The 12,994-nt window shown below is 43.0% G+C and overlaps 1 protein-coding gene and 1 long non-coding RNA gene across 2 annotated transcripts in view; one reads left to right on the top strand and one right to left on the bottom strand.

Annotated features, from left to right (window-relative positions):
- LOC130369341 (uncharacterized) overlaps nt 1-3,945 on the bottom strand; it is a 146,200-nt gene extending 142,255 nt beyond the window's left edge. The window contains exons 1-2 of the long non-coding RNA XR_008892723.1: nt 3,891-3,945; nt 3,632-3,720 (exon numbers count right to left, since the gene is read on the bottom strand). This is a non-coding gene — a long non-coding RNA (uncharacterized LOC130369341). The remainder of the gene's footprint in view (nt 1-3,631; nt 3,721-3,890) is intronic.
- The window catches only part of LOC130369339 (dynein axonemal heavy chain 3-like), a 919,716-nt gene that overhangs the window by 305,244 nt on the left and 601,478 nt on the right, over nt 1-12,994 (top strand). The gene's annotated exons all lie outside the window — the stretch shown is intronic.

Below are 12,994 nucleotides of genomic sequence, written 5' to 3'. Positions count from 1 at the left end.
CTACGATCCTTGCCGCCTGCCCCCGACCTTCTGCTACGTCCGACCTTGCTTCTGCCTACTCCATTGTACCGCGCCTATCTTCAGCCTCTTCAGCAGCCAGAGAGGTGAGCCGTTGCTAGTGGATACGACCTGGTCACTACCGCCGCAGCAAGACCATCCCGCTTTGCGGCGGGCTCTGGTGAAAACCTGTAGTGGCTTAGAACCGGTCCACTAGCGCGGTCCACGCCATCCCTCTCTGGCACAGGGGATCCACTACCTGCCAGCCGGCATCGTGACAGTAGATCCGGCCATGGATCCCGCTGAGGTTCCCCTGCCAGTTGTCTCTGATATCGCCCGACAGATCGCCCATCTAACCCACCAGCTGTCGGAAGTGTCCACCATTTTGCACCAACATCCCCTGCCAGTTGCCTCTGATATCGCCCGACAGGTCGCCCTTCTAACCCACCAGCTGTCGGAAGTGCGCCAACATTCGCAACTTCTTCAGCAATCATCTCCTCCGCCAGCTCCTGCACCCCTTCCGCAGCAAGTGGCCACTCCTAGCCTCCGCCTGTCCTTGCCGGACAAATTTAATGGGGACTCTAAGTATTGCCATGGCTTTCTTTCGCAATGTTCCCAGCACTTGGAGATGATGTCGGACCAGTTTCCTACTGAAAGGTCTAAGGTGGCTTTCGTGTTCTGCCTTCTGTCTGGAAAAGCCCTGTCATGGGCCGCACCGCTCTGGGACCGCAATGACCCCGTCACTGCCTCTGTACACTCCTTCTTCTCGGAAATTCGAAGTGTCTTTGAGGAACCTGCCCGAGCTTCTTCAGCCGAGATTGCCCTGCTGAACCTGGCCCAGGGTGTTTCTTCCGTTGGCGAGTACGCCATTCAGTTCCGTGCTCTTGCTTACGAGTTGTCCTGGAATAGTGAGACTCTCTGCGCGACCTTTAAAAAAGGCCTATCCAGCAACATTAAAGATGTTCTGGCCGCACGAGAGACTCCTGCTGACCTACATGAACTCATTCATCTAGCCACTCGCATTGACATGCGTTCTTCCGGATGGCGTCTGGAGCTCCGCCTGGATATGGACTTTGTTCGCACGAAGCGTTTTTTCTCTCCGGCTCCTCTCTCCTCTGGTCCTCTGCAATCTGTTCCTGTGCTTCCCGCCGCGGAGGCTATGCATGTTGACCGGTCTTGCTTGACACCTCGAGAGAGGACACGACGCCGCATGGAGAATCTTTGCCTGTACTATGCCGGTACCGAACACTTCCTGAAGGATTGTCCTATCCGTCCTCCCCGCCTGGAAAGACGCACGCTGACTCCGCACGAAGGTGACACAGTTCTTGATGTCAACTCTGCTTCTCCACGCCTTACTGTGCCTGTGCGGATATCTGCCTCTACCTTCTCCTTCTCTACTATGCTCTTCTTGGATTCCGGATCTGCAGGAAAATTTTTTTTGGCCTCTCTCATCAACAGGTTTTACGTTCCTGTGACCAGTCTCGCCAGACCCCTCTACATCTATTGTTTTTTCAATAAAAGATTGGACTGTCTCGTACATTTCCACACAGAACCCCTCCTAATTTGCATTGGACCTAATCTCGGAGAAATTGAGTTTTTTTTTCTTCAGGTTCTTTGGCCCCAAGAAGAGGGGGAGACCCAAGGGGGGGGGTACTGTTACGCCGAGCGCTCCGGGTCCCCGTTCCTCCCCGGAGCGCTCGCCTCATCTTCGTTGTTGCAGCGCCCCGGTCAGATCCACTGACCGGGTGCGCTGCGGTCCCGCCTTCAGCCGGGGTGCGATTCGCGATGCGGATAGCGCCCGCTCGCGATGCGCACCCCGGTCCCCGTACCTGACTCGCTCTCCCTCGGTCCTGTCCCGGCGCGCGCGGCCCCGCTCCCTAGGGCGCGCGCGCGCCGGGTCTCTGCGATTTAAAGGGCCAGTGCACCAATGATGGTGCCTGGCCCAATCTTCCCTATTAGCTTTATTGGTAATCACCTGTGCACTTCCCTATATTACCTCACTTCCCCTGCACTCCCTTGCCGGATCTTGTTGCACTTGTGCCTAGTGAAAGCATTCCTTGTCTGTTCCTAGTCCGTGTTCCTGACCTCCTGCCGTTGCCCCTGACTACGATCCTTGCCGCCTGCCCCCGACCTTCTGCTACGTCCGACCTTGCTTCTGCCTACTCCATTGTACCGCGCCTATCTTCAGCCTCTTCAGCAGCCAGAGAGGTGAGCCGTTGCTAGTGGATACGACCTGGTCACTACCGCCGCAGCAAGACCATCCCGCTTTGCGGCGGGCTCTGGTGAAAACCTGTAGTGGCTTAGAACCGGTCCACTAGCGCGGTCCACGCCATCCCTCTCTGGCACAGGGGATCCACTACCTGCCAGCCGGCATCGTGACAGAGAGTTTATTAAATATTACATTTTTAGGAACTCTGGGGGAAATAAAAACTAAGAATATATCAGACTCATAACAGGGGCTCATGCTGATTAAAAATAAGGTGCATCTTTACACCCAATTGTAGCGATCCAACACTTCCCGGCACTCCGCGGCATGTATTGCAATATACTGTATATTGGAAAATTAGTGAACTGTGGTAACGAATCGTCGGGGGGGGGGGGGGGGACGTCGGAGCATGGAGAAAGAGCAAACTGAACTGTATGCAATGAAGAAACAGGTCATACAGCATTCATCTGGTAATGCAGTGACGATAGAACGCCCCTCGAGGGGTGTGACCAAGCGGATCAGTTCCGTGAAATGGACCTGACACCCACAAGCTCTCTGGAGCTTGCATCCTTCTCCTCTCCTTCCCCACTGTCCATGTAACGCCTTGCCATATAAAAATAAAGTTTTCATTGTTGCTACATTACCAGGTGAGTGCTGTATAACCTGTTTCTTCATTCTATAAGGTGCATTTTCACGCTGTCTAGTTTCACGCTGTCACACATACCATAATTGTGTGCAGGGATTGAATTGGCACAGGGGGGTAAAGTGGGGAATAATGTGGCATGGGAGGGATCAGAAGGGAAGGGAATGAGGTGGCACAGAGGCTGAAAAATGGGGGAACAAAATGGCACAGGGTCAGGAGGCGTCTTGGCTGCATGCATTTTGTTCTGTGCATAGTCAGTGCACTGTTAAGTGACATCCTCCTGCGTTACTCCTCGGAGCGACGACATGGGCCTCACTTGCCAGTCCAGGCAGTCATTGCAGCTCAGCTCACTGATTTAAATTGGCCGCGGCGCAGGCTGCGTGTTTAAGATCGGCAGCTTGGGCCACAGCCACTTTACAAGAGTGACCTGTGGCGGCTGCTGCTGATGAAAGACTGGACAGGCCCATAATACACCTAGGGGTGACTGCCGACAAACAAATGTTTGGTGGCACCCAGTTTGGAAAGTCCTGGTCTAATGGCCGGAACTGATAACATCATAAACAATACCCATGTGGGAAACTGGCCTAAGGGTAGGAATTCATTTTAAAGGGTGTGCAGATTACATACTCACTTTGGTGACAAAAAAGTATTAATAACTATCATTTAGGTTCAGTGATATAAAAGCAGGAGAATACAGCAGCACACTGCTGGCACAAAGATACAGATGAAACACTAAATGCCATATTGCTACAATGAAAGATGAAAAATTGAGGTGCTTCGCTCACCATTTGGCCAAATTGTTTGGACCATCCCACCACTAGATAAGGCGACTTCAATTCTTCTGCTTGTGTATATTTGGCCTAGCAGCGTGCACCTGTATGCCGGGTCCATGCAATAGTTTGGTATCAGTATGTGCTGGCCAACTTATTCTTTTTTTATTGATATATGTATATATATATATATATATATATATATATATATATATATATATATATAGTTCAATAATATATGCTTAGTATTAAAATATATATAAAGATCACATACTGGATATTGCGTACACAACTGGTACCCATGAAAAGATTTGAAGTGAATAGTTGCGGTTGAACTGTGGTAACCGCATGCAGTAACCTTGTGCTTCATCTTTACTGACCAATTTGCTGTAAATCAGAGAAATGTGCCATTAGACAGTTTACCAGGCATTACCCAGGATTTGCATGACATACAGATGAAGCACAGGGTTACTGCATATATAGACTGGCCGTTTGCATGTGGTTACCATGACTTATTCTCAACATGTACAGGCACCCACACAGGAATATATACTAATAGTGACTGAATAGCATATGCTTGCAGGAATGGTATAATCCTATGTTAACAAGGTCAAGCAGAGGCTTAACCCCTTAAGGACTCAGGGTTTTTCCGTTTTTGCACTTTCGTTTTTTCCTCCTTACCTTTTAAAAATCATAACCCTCTCAATTTTCCACCTAAACATCCATATTATTGCTTATTTTTTGCGTCTCCAACTCTACTTTCCAGTGACATTAGTCATTTACCCAAAAATTCACAGCGAAACGGAAAAATCATTGTGCGACAAAATCGAAGAAAAAACGCCATTTTGTAACTTTTGGGGGCTTCCGTTTCTACGCAGTGCATATTTCGGTAAAAATGACACCTTATCATTATTCTGTAGGTCCATACGGTTAAAATGATACCCTACTTATATAGGTTTGATTTTGAAGTACTTCTGAAAAAAATCATAACTACATGCAGGAAAATGTATACGTTTAAAAATGTCATCTTCTGACCCCTATAACTTTTTTATTTTTCCACGTACAGGGCGGTATGAGGGCTCATATTTTGCGCCGTGATCTGAAGTTTTTAACATTAGGATTTTTGTTTTGATCGGACTTTTGATCACTATTTATAAATTTTTTAATGGTATAAAAAGTGACCAAAATAAGCTTTTTTGGACTTTGGAATTTTTTTTGCACGTACGCCATTGACCGTGCGGTTTAAATAATGATATATTTTTATAGTTCGGACATTTACGCATGTGGCGATACCACATATGTTTATTTTTTATTTTATTTACACTGTTTTATTTTTTTTATGGGAAAAGGGGGGTGATTCAAACTCTTATTAGGGAAGGGGTTAAATGACCTTTATTAACACTTTGTTTAAACTTTTTTTTTGCAGTGTTATAGGTCCCATTGGGACCTATAACACTGCACATACTGATCTCCTATGCTGATCACTGGCGTGTATTAACACGCCTGTGATCAGTGTTATCGGCGCTTGACTGCTCCTGCCTGGATCTCAGGCACGGAGCAGTCATTCGTCGATCGGACACCGAGGAGGCAGGTAAGGGCCCTCCCGATGTCATGTAAGCTGTTCGGGATGCCGCGCTTTCACCGCAGCGGTCCCGAACAGCCCGACTGACTAGCCAGGATACTTTCACTTTCACTTTAGAAGCGGCGGTCAGCTTTGACCGCCGCTTCTAAAGGGTTAATACCGCACATTGCCGCGATCGGCGATGTGTGGTATTAGCCACGGGTCCCGGCCGTTGATGAGTGCCGGGACCGATGCAATGTGATGCGGGGTCGCAGGAGTAAATATACGTCCTGCGTCGTTAAGGGGTCAAAGGGGTGCTCCGCTGAAAAAAATGTTTTCTTTTAAATCAACTGATGCCAGAAGTTAAACTGATTTGTAAATTACTTCTATTTAAAAATTGTAATACTTCCAGTACTTATCAGCTGCTAGTTCTTTTCTTTTCGAATTTCCTTTCTGTCTGACCACAGTGCTCTCTGCTGACATCTCTGTCCATGTCAGGAACTGTCCAGAGCAGGAGAGGTTTGCTATGGGGCTTTGCTACTATTCTGGACAGTTCCTAAAATGGACAGAGGTGTCAGAAGAGAGCACTGTGGTCAAAGAGAAAGGAAATTCCAAAAGAAAGGAACTTCATGTGGAGCATACAGCAGCTGCTAAGTACTGGAAGGATTAAGATTTTTAAATAGAAGTACTTTACAAATCTGCTTAACTTTCTGGCACCAGTGGAATAAAAAAAAATGTTTTCCAGTGGAGTACCCCTTTAACAGATAATTGTCAGTATTTTTCAAATTTTTTATACATTTACAATAGGTACCAGTAATAATAATAAAAAAAACAATTAATTAAATAGACCATTTTTCATGAATTTATACATTTTGTATACACTTTTGTCTTAAAGATAGTTGCCTCCTCCATGTTACATAGAAGCCACCAAGGCAATCAGCGAAATTCATTAGAAATCTGTCTCCCGAGAGCCTTGGCAAACAACTAGTTTTGCCAGGGAAAGCCATGGCCAGCCAAATTTCAATTGCAGCTGCTATAAAAGCTCTAATAGACCATATATTCAGGGGTTGTCTTCATGTGACATTCATTTATACAGGACAGATATTTCATTTCACAGATAAACAACTGCTATCCTTTGAGTATTTACCCTTGCATGTGAATAGAATGTCATTAAATCGTTGCTGTACTTTCTTTTTTCAAGTTGTATAAACCATCGTAATTAAAGATATTCTAGACCTTCATGCACAGCTTCTATAGGAAATTGCCTTTTTTCTATACATGTTATTTTCCCTTTTACTTTTCGAGCCCAAGCAGACAGTAACAAATGACAGGGAACATTGGGAAGCATTTATCACGGGTTATCACCCGCGGTTACCAACCATTGCTAGCATTATTCTCTGCTAATTGGCTGGTTACTAAATTGCCGCTTACCCAAGCTATAGCTATAATCATGAAACAAATGTCACCTGGTTCAATACAATGTTCTATGTAGAGCAGGGAGCCTAAAATATGTCACTGTTATCAGATCTGATATTTACAGTGTTTGTAGAAAGACCACATTGGGTAAATCAATGTATTTGTTCTAGTAATTGAAGTTGATTACCCTATTTTACATTCCCTGGCAGGAAGAAATAGCTAATCATTCAGGATTGCATATATCTGGTTATGAATGCTTCATTCTCTCAGATTCCATTTTTATTGCATAAGTAAACAAGATTGGAATGACAAAACCTCTGCATTAAACATTTTTTTTGCCCATAAAATTAGTGTGTTGCTTAACATCATTTAAATGTTATTATTTGGAACTTTCTATCTACTCCCTCTCAGTGACTTTTCATTATAATGGGGTGTGCATTCATTCAAATTGTTCCCAAAGAGCTGTATTAAAGCATGTTTGTCATTTGTAAAAACTTTTCATGTGTCAAAAGTTTCAATTGCACAGAGTTTCAGTCTAACTTTTTTACTGCATTAGTCAGTCTACGGAGTGAAAGAGAATTGGGCGACTGAGACCCAGTGCAGTGGGCGACTGAGACCCAGTCTGGATGACAGGCGTAAGTCTGGATGGCATATTGAATTTTTTTTACAAAGTACACTTTAACTCTTAATGCTTTAGTATCTACCCCATGAAACAATGCACCAGTATCCTCAATCTGGTTTAGGGTACATTCACATCATGTTTTAGGGATACAGCATACCGTATAAGTTTTATTGCCAGACTAAAAACCATGGCAGACCACAGCTTTCAGTTCGGCAACAAAACCAGATAGGGTCCAAAAATTAGCTGACTAGAGTCACTTAATGGGGTGTGGTGCAGGTCCGGCTGGGATACGATAGCTCCCAAGTTTTTAAATTCTCCCACCGGATCCAGCTGCACCAAAATGTTGGGTGAATGAGCCCTTAGACAAAAATTAACTTGACTTTTGCCCAGTAGAAAAGTGTTAACTGCTAATATACAGGGTGGGCCATTTATATGGACACACCTTAATAAAATGGGAATGGTTGGTGATATTATGGTTGGTGAGTATATGTGAGAGGGGGAAACTTTTTAAGATGGGTGGTGATGGGTGGTGGGTGGTGATGTGTGGTGGCAGCCATTTTGAAGTCGGACATTTTGAATCCAACTTTTGTTTTTTAATAGGTAGAGGGTCATGTGACACATCAAACTTATTGGGATTTTCACAAGAAAAACAATGATGTGCTTGGTTTTAACATAACTTTATTATTTCATGAGTTATTTACAAGTTTCTGACCACTTATAAAATGTGCTGCCCATTGTGTTGGATTGTCAATACAACCCTCTTCTCCCACTCTTCACACACTGATAGCAACACCGCAGGAGAAATGCTAGCACAGGCTTCCAGTATCTGTAGTTTCAGGTGCTGCACATCTCGTATCTTCACAGCATAAACAATTGCCTTCAGATGACCCCAAAGATAACATTCTAAGGGGGTCAGATCGGGAGACCTTGGGGGCAATTCAACTGGCCCACAACGACCAATCCACTTTCCAGGAAATTGTTAATCTAGGAATGCTCAGACCTGACACCCATAATGTGGTGGTGCACCATCTTGCTGGAAAAACTCAGGGAACGTGCCAGCTTCAGTGCATAAAGAGGGAAACACATCATCATGTAGCAATTTCACATATCCAGTGGCCTTAAGGTTTCCATTGATGAAGAATGGCCCCACTATCTTTGTACCCCATATACCACACCATACCATCAATTTTTGTGTTCCAACAATCTTGGAGGGATATATCCAATGTGAGTTAGTGTCAGACCAATAGCAGTGGTTTTGTTTGTTAACTTCACCATTCACATAAAAGTTTGCCTCATCACTGAACAAAATCTTCTGCATAAACTGAGGGTCCTGTTCTTATTTTTGTTTTGCCCATTCTGCAGCATTTGAAACTACGGATACTGGAAGCCTGTGCTAGCATTTCTCCTGCGGTGTTGCTATCAGTGTATGAAGAGCGGGAGAAGAGGGTTGCATTGACAATCCAACACAATGGGCAGCACATTGAACACATTTTATAAGTGGTCAGAAACTTTTAAAAAACTCATGAAAGAATAAAGTTACGTTAAAATCAAACACATCTTTGTTTTTCTTGCGAAATTCCCAATAAGTTTGATGTGTCACATGACCCTCTTCCTATTGAAAAAACTAAAGTTGGATTCAAAATGGCCAACTTCAAAATGGCCGGCATTGTCACCACCCATCTTGAAAAGTTTCTCCCCTCACATATACTAATGTACTACAAACAGGAAGGTAATATCACCAACCGTTCCCATTTTATTAAGGTGTATCCAAATAAATGGCCCACCCTGTATATATATATATATATATATATATATATATATATATATATATATATACATATATATATATATATATATATATATATATATATATATATATATATATATATAAAAATAAATGCTGGCAAACACCAGACATGAAACATCAGACCAAAAAAAATCAGTACCTATATTCATTAATAATTAAAGAGGTAGTCCCATTGAGAGTTCTAAACTGATCCATGATGTGAATTGGATTGATATATGCTTAATAATCTCCCATGTGCCTGCATTGTTTTGGTAAATGTTGGCCTGAGGATCGAGGATAAATTGTGTTTCACCAGACAACCCTTTTTTAGATCTTAAAATTTATAGCTAAATGACCACCCACTAGTGTAATAACAGCTGATATATAAAACTAGACACATTGAGAATTCTATACTATACTGACATTTGCTAAGTAAAACTCAAAACTTGATGGCTCTTTTCCGATTCTGTCATTTAAATTTTTCCAGGTTTCTCATCTCTGCTTCTCCATCATTTCACATAGAATTAGCTTTGTCATTTCAGTGTGACAAAAATGTCTAAATCTTACCTATATCATTTTAATCTTAACTGTATAATTTCAGAATATTTATTACTGAGTATATTCTGGTAAAATGCACTAGAATTCTCTAGCTCAGAACTTTAGGAAAAATTTGTATCTTCAATTAATTTTCAAGTAGCAGTGGCCGAGTGCTATTGGGACTGGTGGTTATCGGCATGGTGGAAATACTGTAAAGCATCATGGTGGATATCCTGAGGGAGATCAAGAAGCCCATGATAAATATTTTCAAGAAGCAGTGGCCGAGCATAGCACTAGCGGGACAGGTGGTGTTGGGCATGTAATGGATATGCTGTACAGGACTTGGAAACCAGGTGAGGAGGATGTCACGTGTTTAGAACTTGTTCTCTTTTCTAAAAGTTCTGAGAGCACAGCAAACTGATCATTTTCTAAAGCTCGCTCAACTGGAATACTCAACTAAAAATAAGTGTACACCAGTAAGAACAAGGAAAAAGGAAAAATAAGTGATACACTAGATATTTATATAGTATGGCCATTAGTTGATGTATTCAGTAGGTCACTGAGAGTGAAATTGGATGATTAATAATGAAACAACTAATTTTCACTTTCATCATGTTAACCCTTTATCATGATGGATTTCAAATAAGAAGCACTTAAAAATAAACAATGCAGAAATAGAGGACGCAGAAGCATGCTGCACACTTAGTGACAGTTTAGGGAAAGCCACTGCCCTTTCTCCTGCATGCTCGAGAAACGGGAATGGCTTTTACCAAAACATCTCCTTCCATGGGAGGAGATCAGTACAATTGACACTGCTGGTGAATAGTTATCTATGTTTGGTCATACAATTGTAAATGCATGAGTGGGATGCTCTCTGTTGTTTGAGGCTAATATGGAGATGTGAGGGAATCCTGATTCCACTTTGCACTAACAGTTTAGCTATATTAACGGTATACATTGTTTTGCTGTTACTAACGTAAAATTATATCCTTACTGGCCATTTTATTACGTACACCTTGCTAGTACCTGGTTGGACCCTCTTTTGCCTTTATTCTTTGTGGCATACTTTCTAGAAGGTGCAGGAAACATTCCTCAGATATTTTGCTTCATATGGTATCATGCAGTTGCTGCAGATTTATCAGATGCATATGTGAATCTCCCATTCCACCACATCCCAAAGGTGATCCATTGGATTGAGATCTGGTGACTGGGAAGGCCTCTGGAATAAAGTGAACTCATTGTTATGTTCAAGATGATATTTGAGATGATGTGAGCTTTGTGACATGGTGCATTATTCTGCTAATGGGTACACTGTGGTCAGAAAGATCAGCATCAACACTCAGGTAGGCTGTCACATGTAAACTTCTTACATAGAAGAAATCAATACCGGCACCAGTAACCTATTTTAACGGCTCATATGTGCTATCAGAGGGGGATACTCAGGTGTCTTCCTGCGGCTGTTGGTGTTCGTGGTGCAAGCGTAAAAACAGAGAAGAGACAGTCTGTACTAGTATAGGAGAAAAAATACGCTGCACTCACCAGACTTCCAACGAAAGTGTCTTCTTTATTCATATAAGATAAAACAGGCCAGCAGGTACAGCGGGAGAGCGGGCACACAGGCAAGCGGGGGGAGTGGCGATGGACCCTTGTGTGCTCGTAGCACTTCCTCAGGCCTGTCGCTACTCCCCCCACTTGCCTGTGTGCCCGCTCTCCCGCTGTACCTGCTGGCGTGTTTTATCTTATATGAATAAAGAAGACACTTTTGTTGGAAGTCTGGTGAGTGCAGCGTATTATTTCTCCTATACTAGTATGGACTGTCACATGTAAACAATGCCTAAAAGTACTAAGGGGCCCAAATGTGTCAAGAAAATGTTCCCTGCACCATTTCACCATCACTACCAGTCTGAACTGAACCAGTTTGACTCTACATCTAAAAGTTGCAGCTGGAATTAAGACTGGTGAGCCTGTGCGAGTTAAAGCCTTAGTTGGTTCTTAGCTGACAGGAGTGGCACCCAGTGTGGTCTTCTGCTGCTGTAGAAGACCAGTGGCTGAAGAAATGATTTAGCAATGCAGCTCACTGAAAATCCCCCCCCACCCCCCCGACCCAGAATTATTCCCAGCCACTTCCTGTTCTTGCAGAACAATTCTATTCAAATGAATCGGGCTGTTTAGCAGTTTCCTGCTAAGCTGGAAAACTTGGAATAACCTGAAGTACAAAATGAGCAGCGTGTATTCTTTCTTATGGCCCATGAGGGCATCAAAGTCATACCCAACCAAGGTTGTTGTATGTATACATTAGGGAATACCCAACATCAAATATACTTATGACAGGTGCCATTTAGTGGCATCAGTCATACAAACATCCAAGGCACCCAATGCTACAAAATTATATTAAAACCATTCCAGTTCTGTATGTCCCAATTCAACGTAAAGGGGTATTGCAGGCATAACCTTTTTTTATATATATGAACTGGCTACGGAAATTTAAACAGATTTGTAAATTACTTCTATTAAAAAATCTTAATCCTTCCAATAGTTATTAGCTTCTGAAGTTTTCTGTCTAACTGCTCAATGATGATGTCACGTCCCGGGAGCTGTGCATGATGGGAAAATATCCCCATAGGAACTGCACAGCCCCCGGGATGTGAGTCATCAGAGAGCAGTTAGACAGAAAACAACAACTCAGCTTCAGAAGCTAATTATTATTGGAAGGATTAAGATTTCTTAATGGAAGTAATTTACAAATCTAAAAAATTGGGGTATGTGCAGCTCACAATATAAATTAATCGAGGCTAAATGGAAAGTATTTACACCAAAAAATACTAGTACAAAATAATATATAAGGAAAAAAAGGGGGGGTACCAAATGCCTCTAGACTAATACCATAAAATGGTACATGATGATGGAATTACAGAAAAAATAAATAAATCGGACTGTGCTTCACTTTAAATGATGTACAAATTTAATATAAAAAATATTACAAATAAGACATAAAATAAATAATGCAAATCTAATACATAAATGCCTCCTACCACAGGGCCCTTGTGGGGAGGTATGATATTTGAATACAAAGCATATATTAAATTTTTTTAAAATATAGCATGTGAATTATGTTCTACCGCTATCCCAATATATTGCAAACCGACATAGTGTACTTTTGTGCGGTACACTCCGTTCTCATGTGATTTAGAACAGTTCACAAAGTGATATAGTTACCAACTCCTAAGGGTAGTTTTGGCTGGACGTCCGAGAGATGGATATGTGAGGGCTGTGTCCAGCGCTAGCGTGCGCATACGGTGACGGGCCCGGATGCCACAGGCCAAAAAGGTCACCGGTCACGGAGTAATTGCAGGCTCGATGGCAGATGTAGTGGAGGCTGTGTCCAGCGCTGGCATGCGCTTGCGGTGACGGGCCCGGTTGCCGCAGGCCGAAGAGAAGTCACCGGTCACGGAGTGG

Source organism: Hyla sarda, chromosome 4 (genome assembly GCF_029499605.1).
Source record: "Hyla sarda isolate aHylSar1 chromosome 4, aHylSar1.hap1, whole genome shotgun sequence".
In the NCBI taxonomy this organism is placed as follows: Eukaryota; Metazoa; Chordata; class Amphibia; order Anura; family Hylidae; genus Hyla; species Hyla sarda.
The sequence above is the reverse complement of the archived record's forward strand: the minus strand, read 5'-3'. Positions and strand labels throughout refer to the sequence as shown.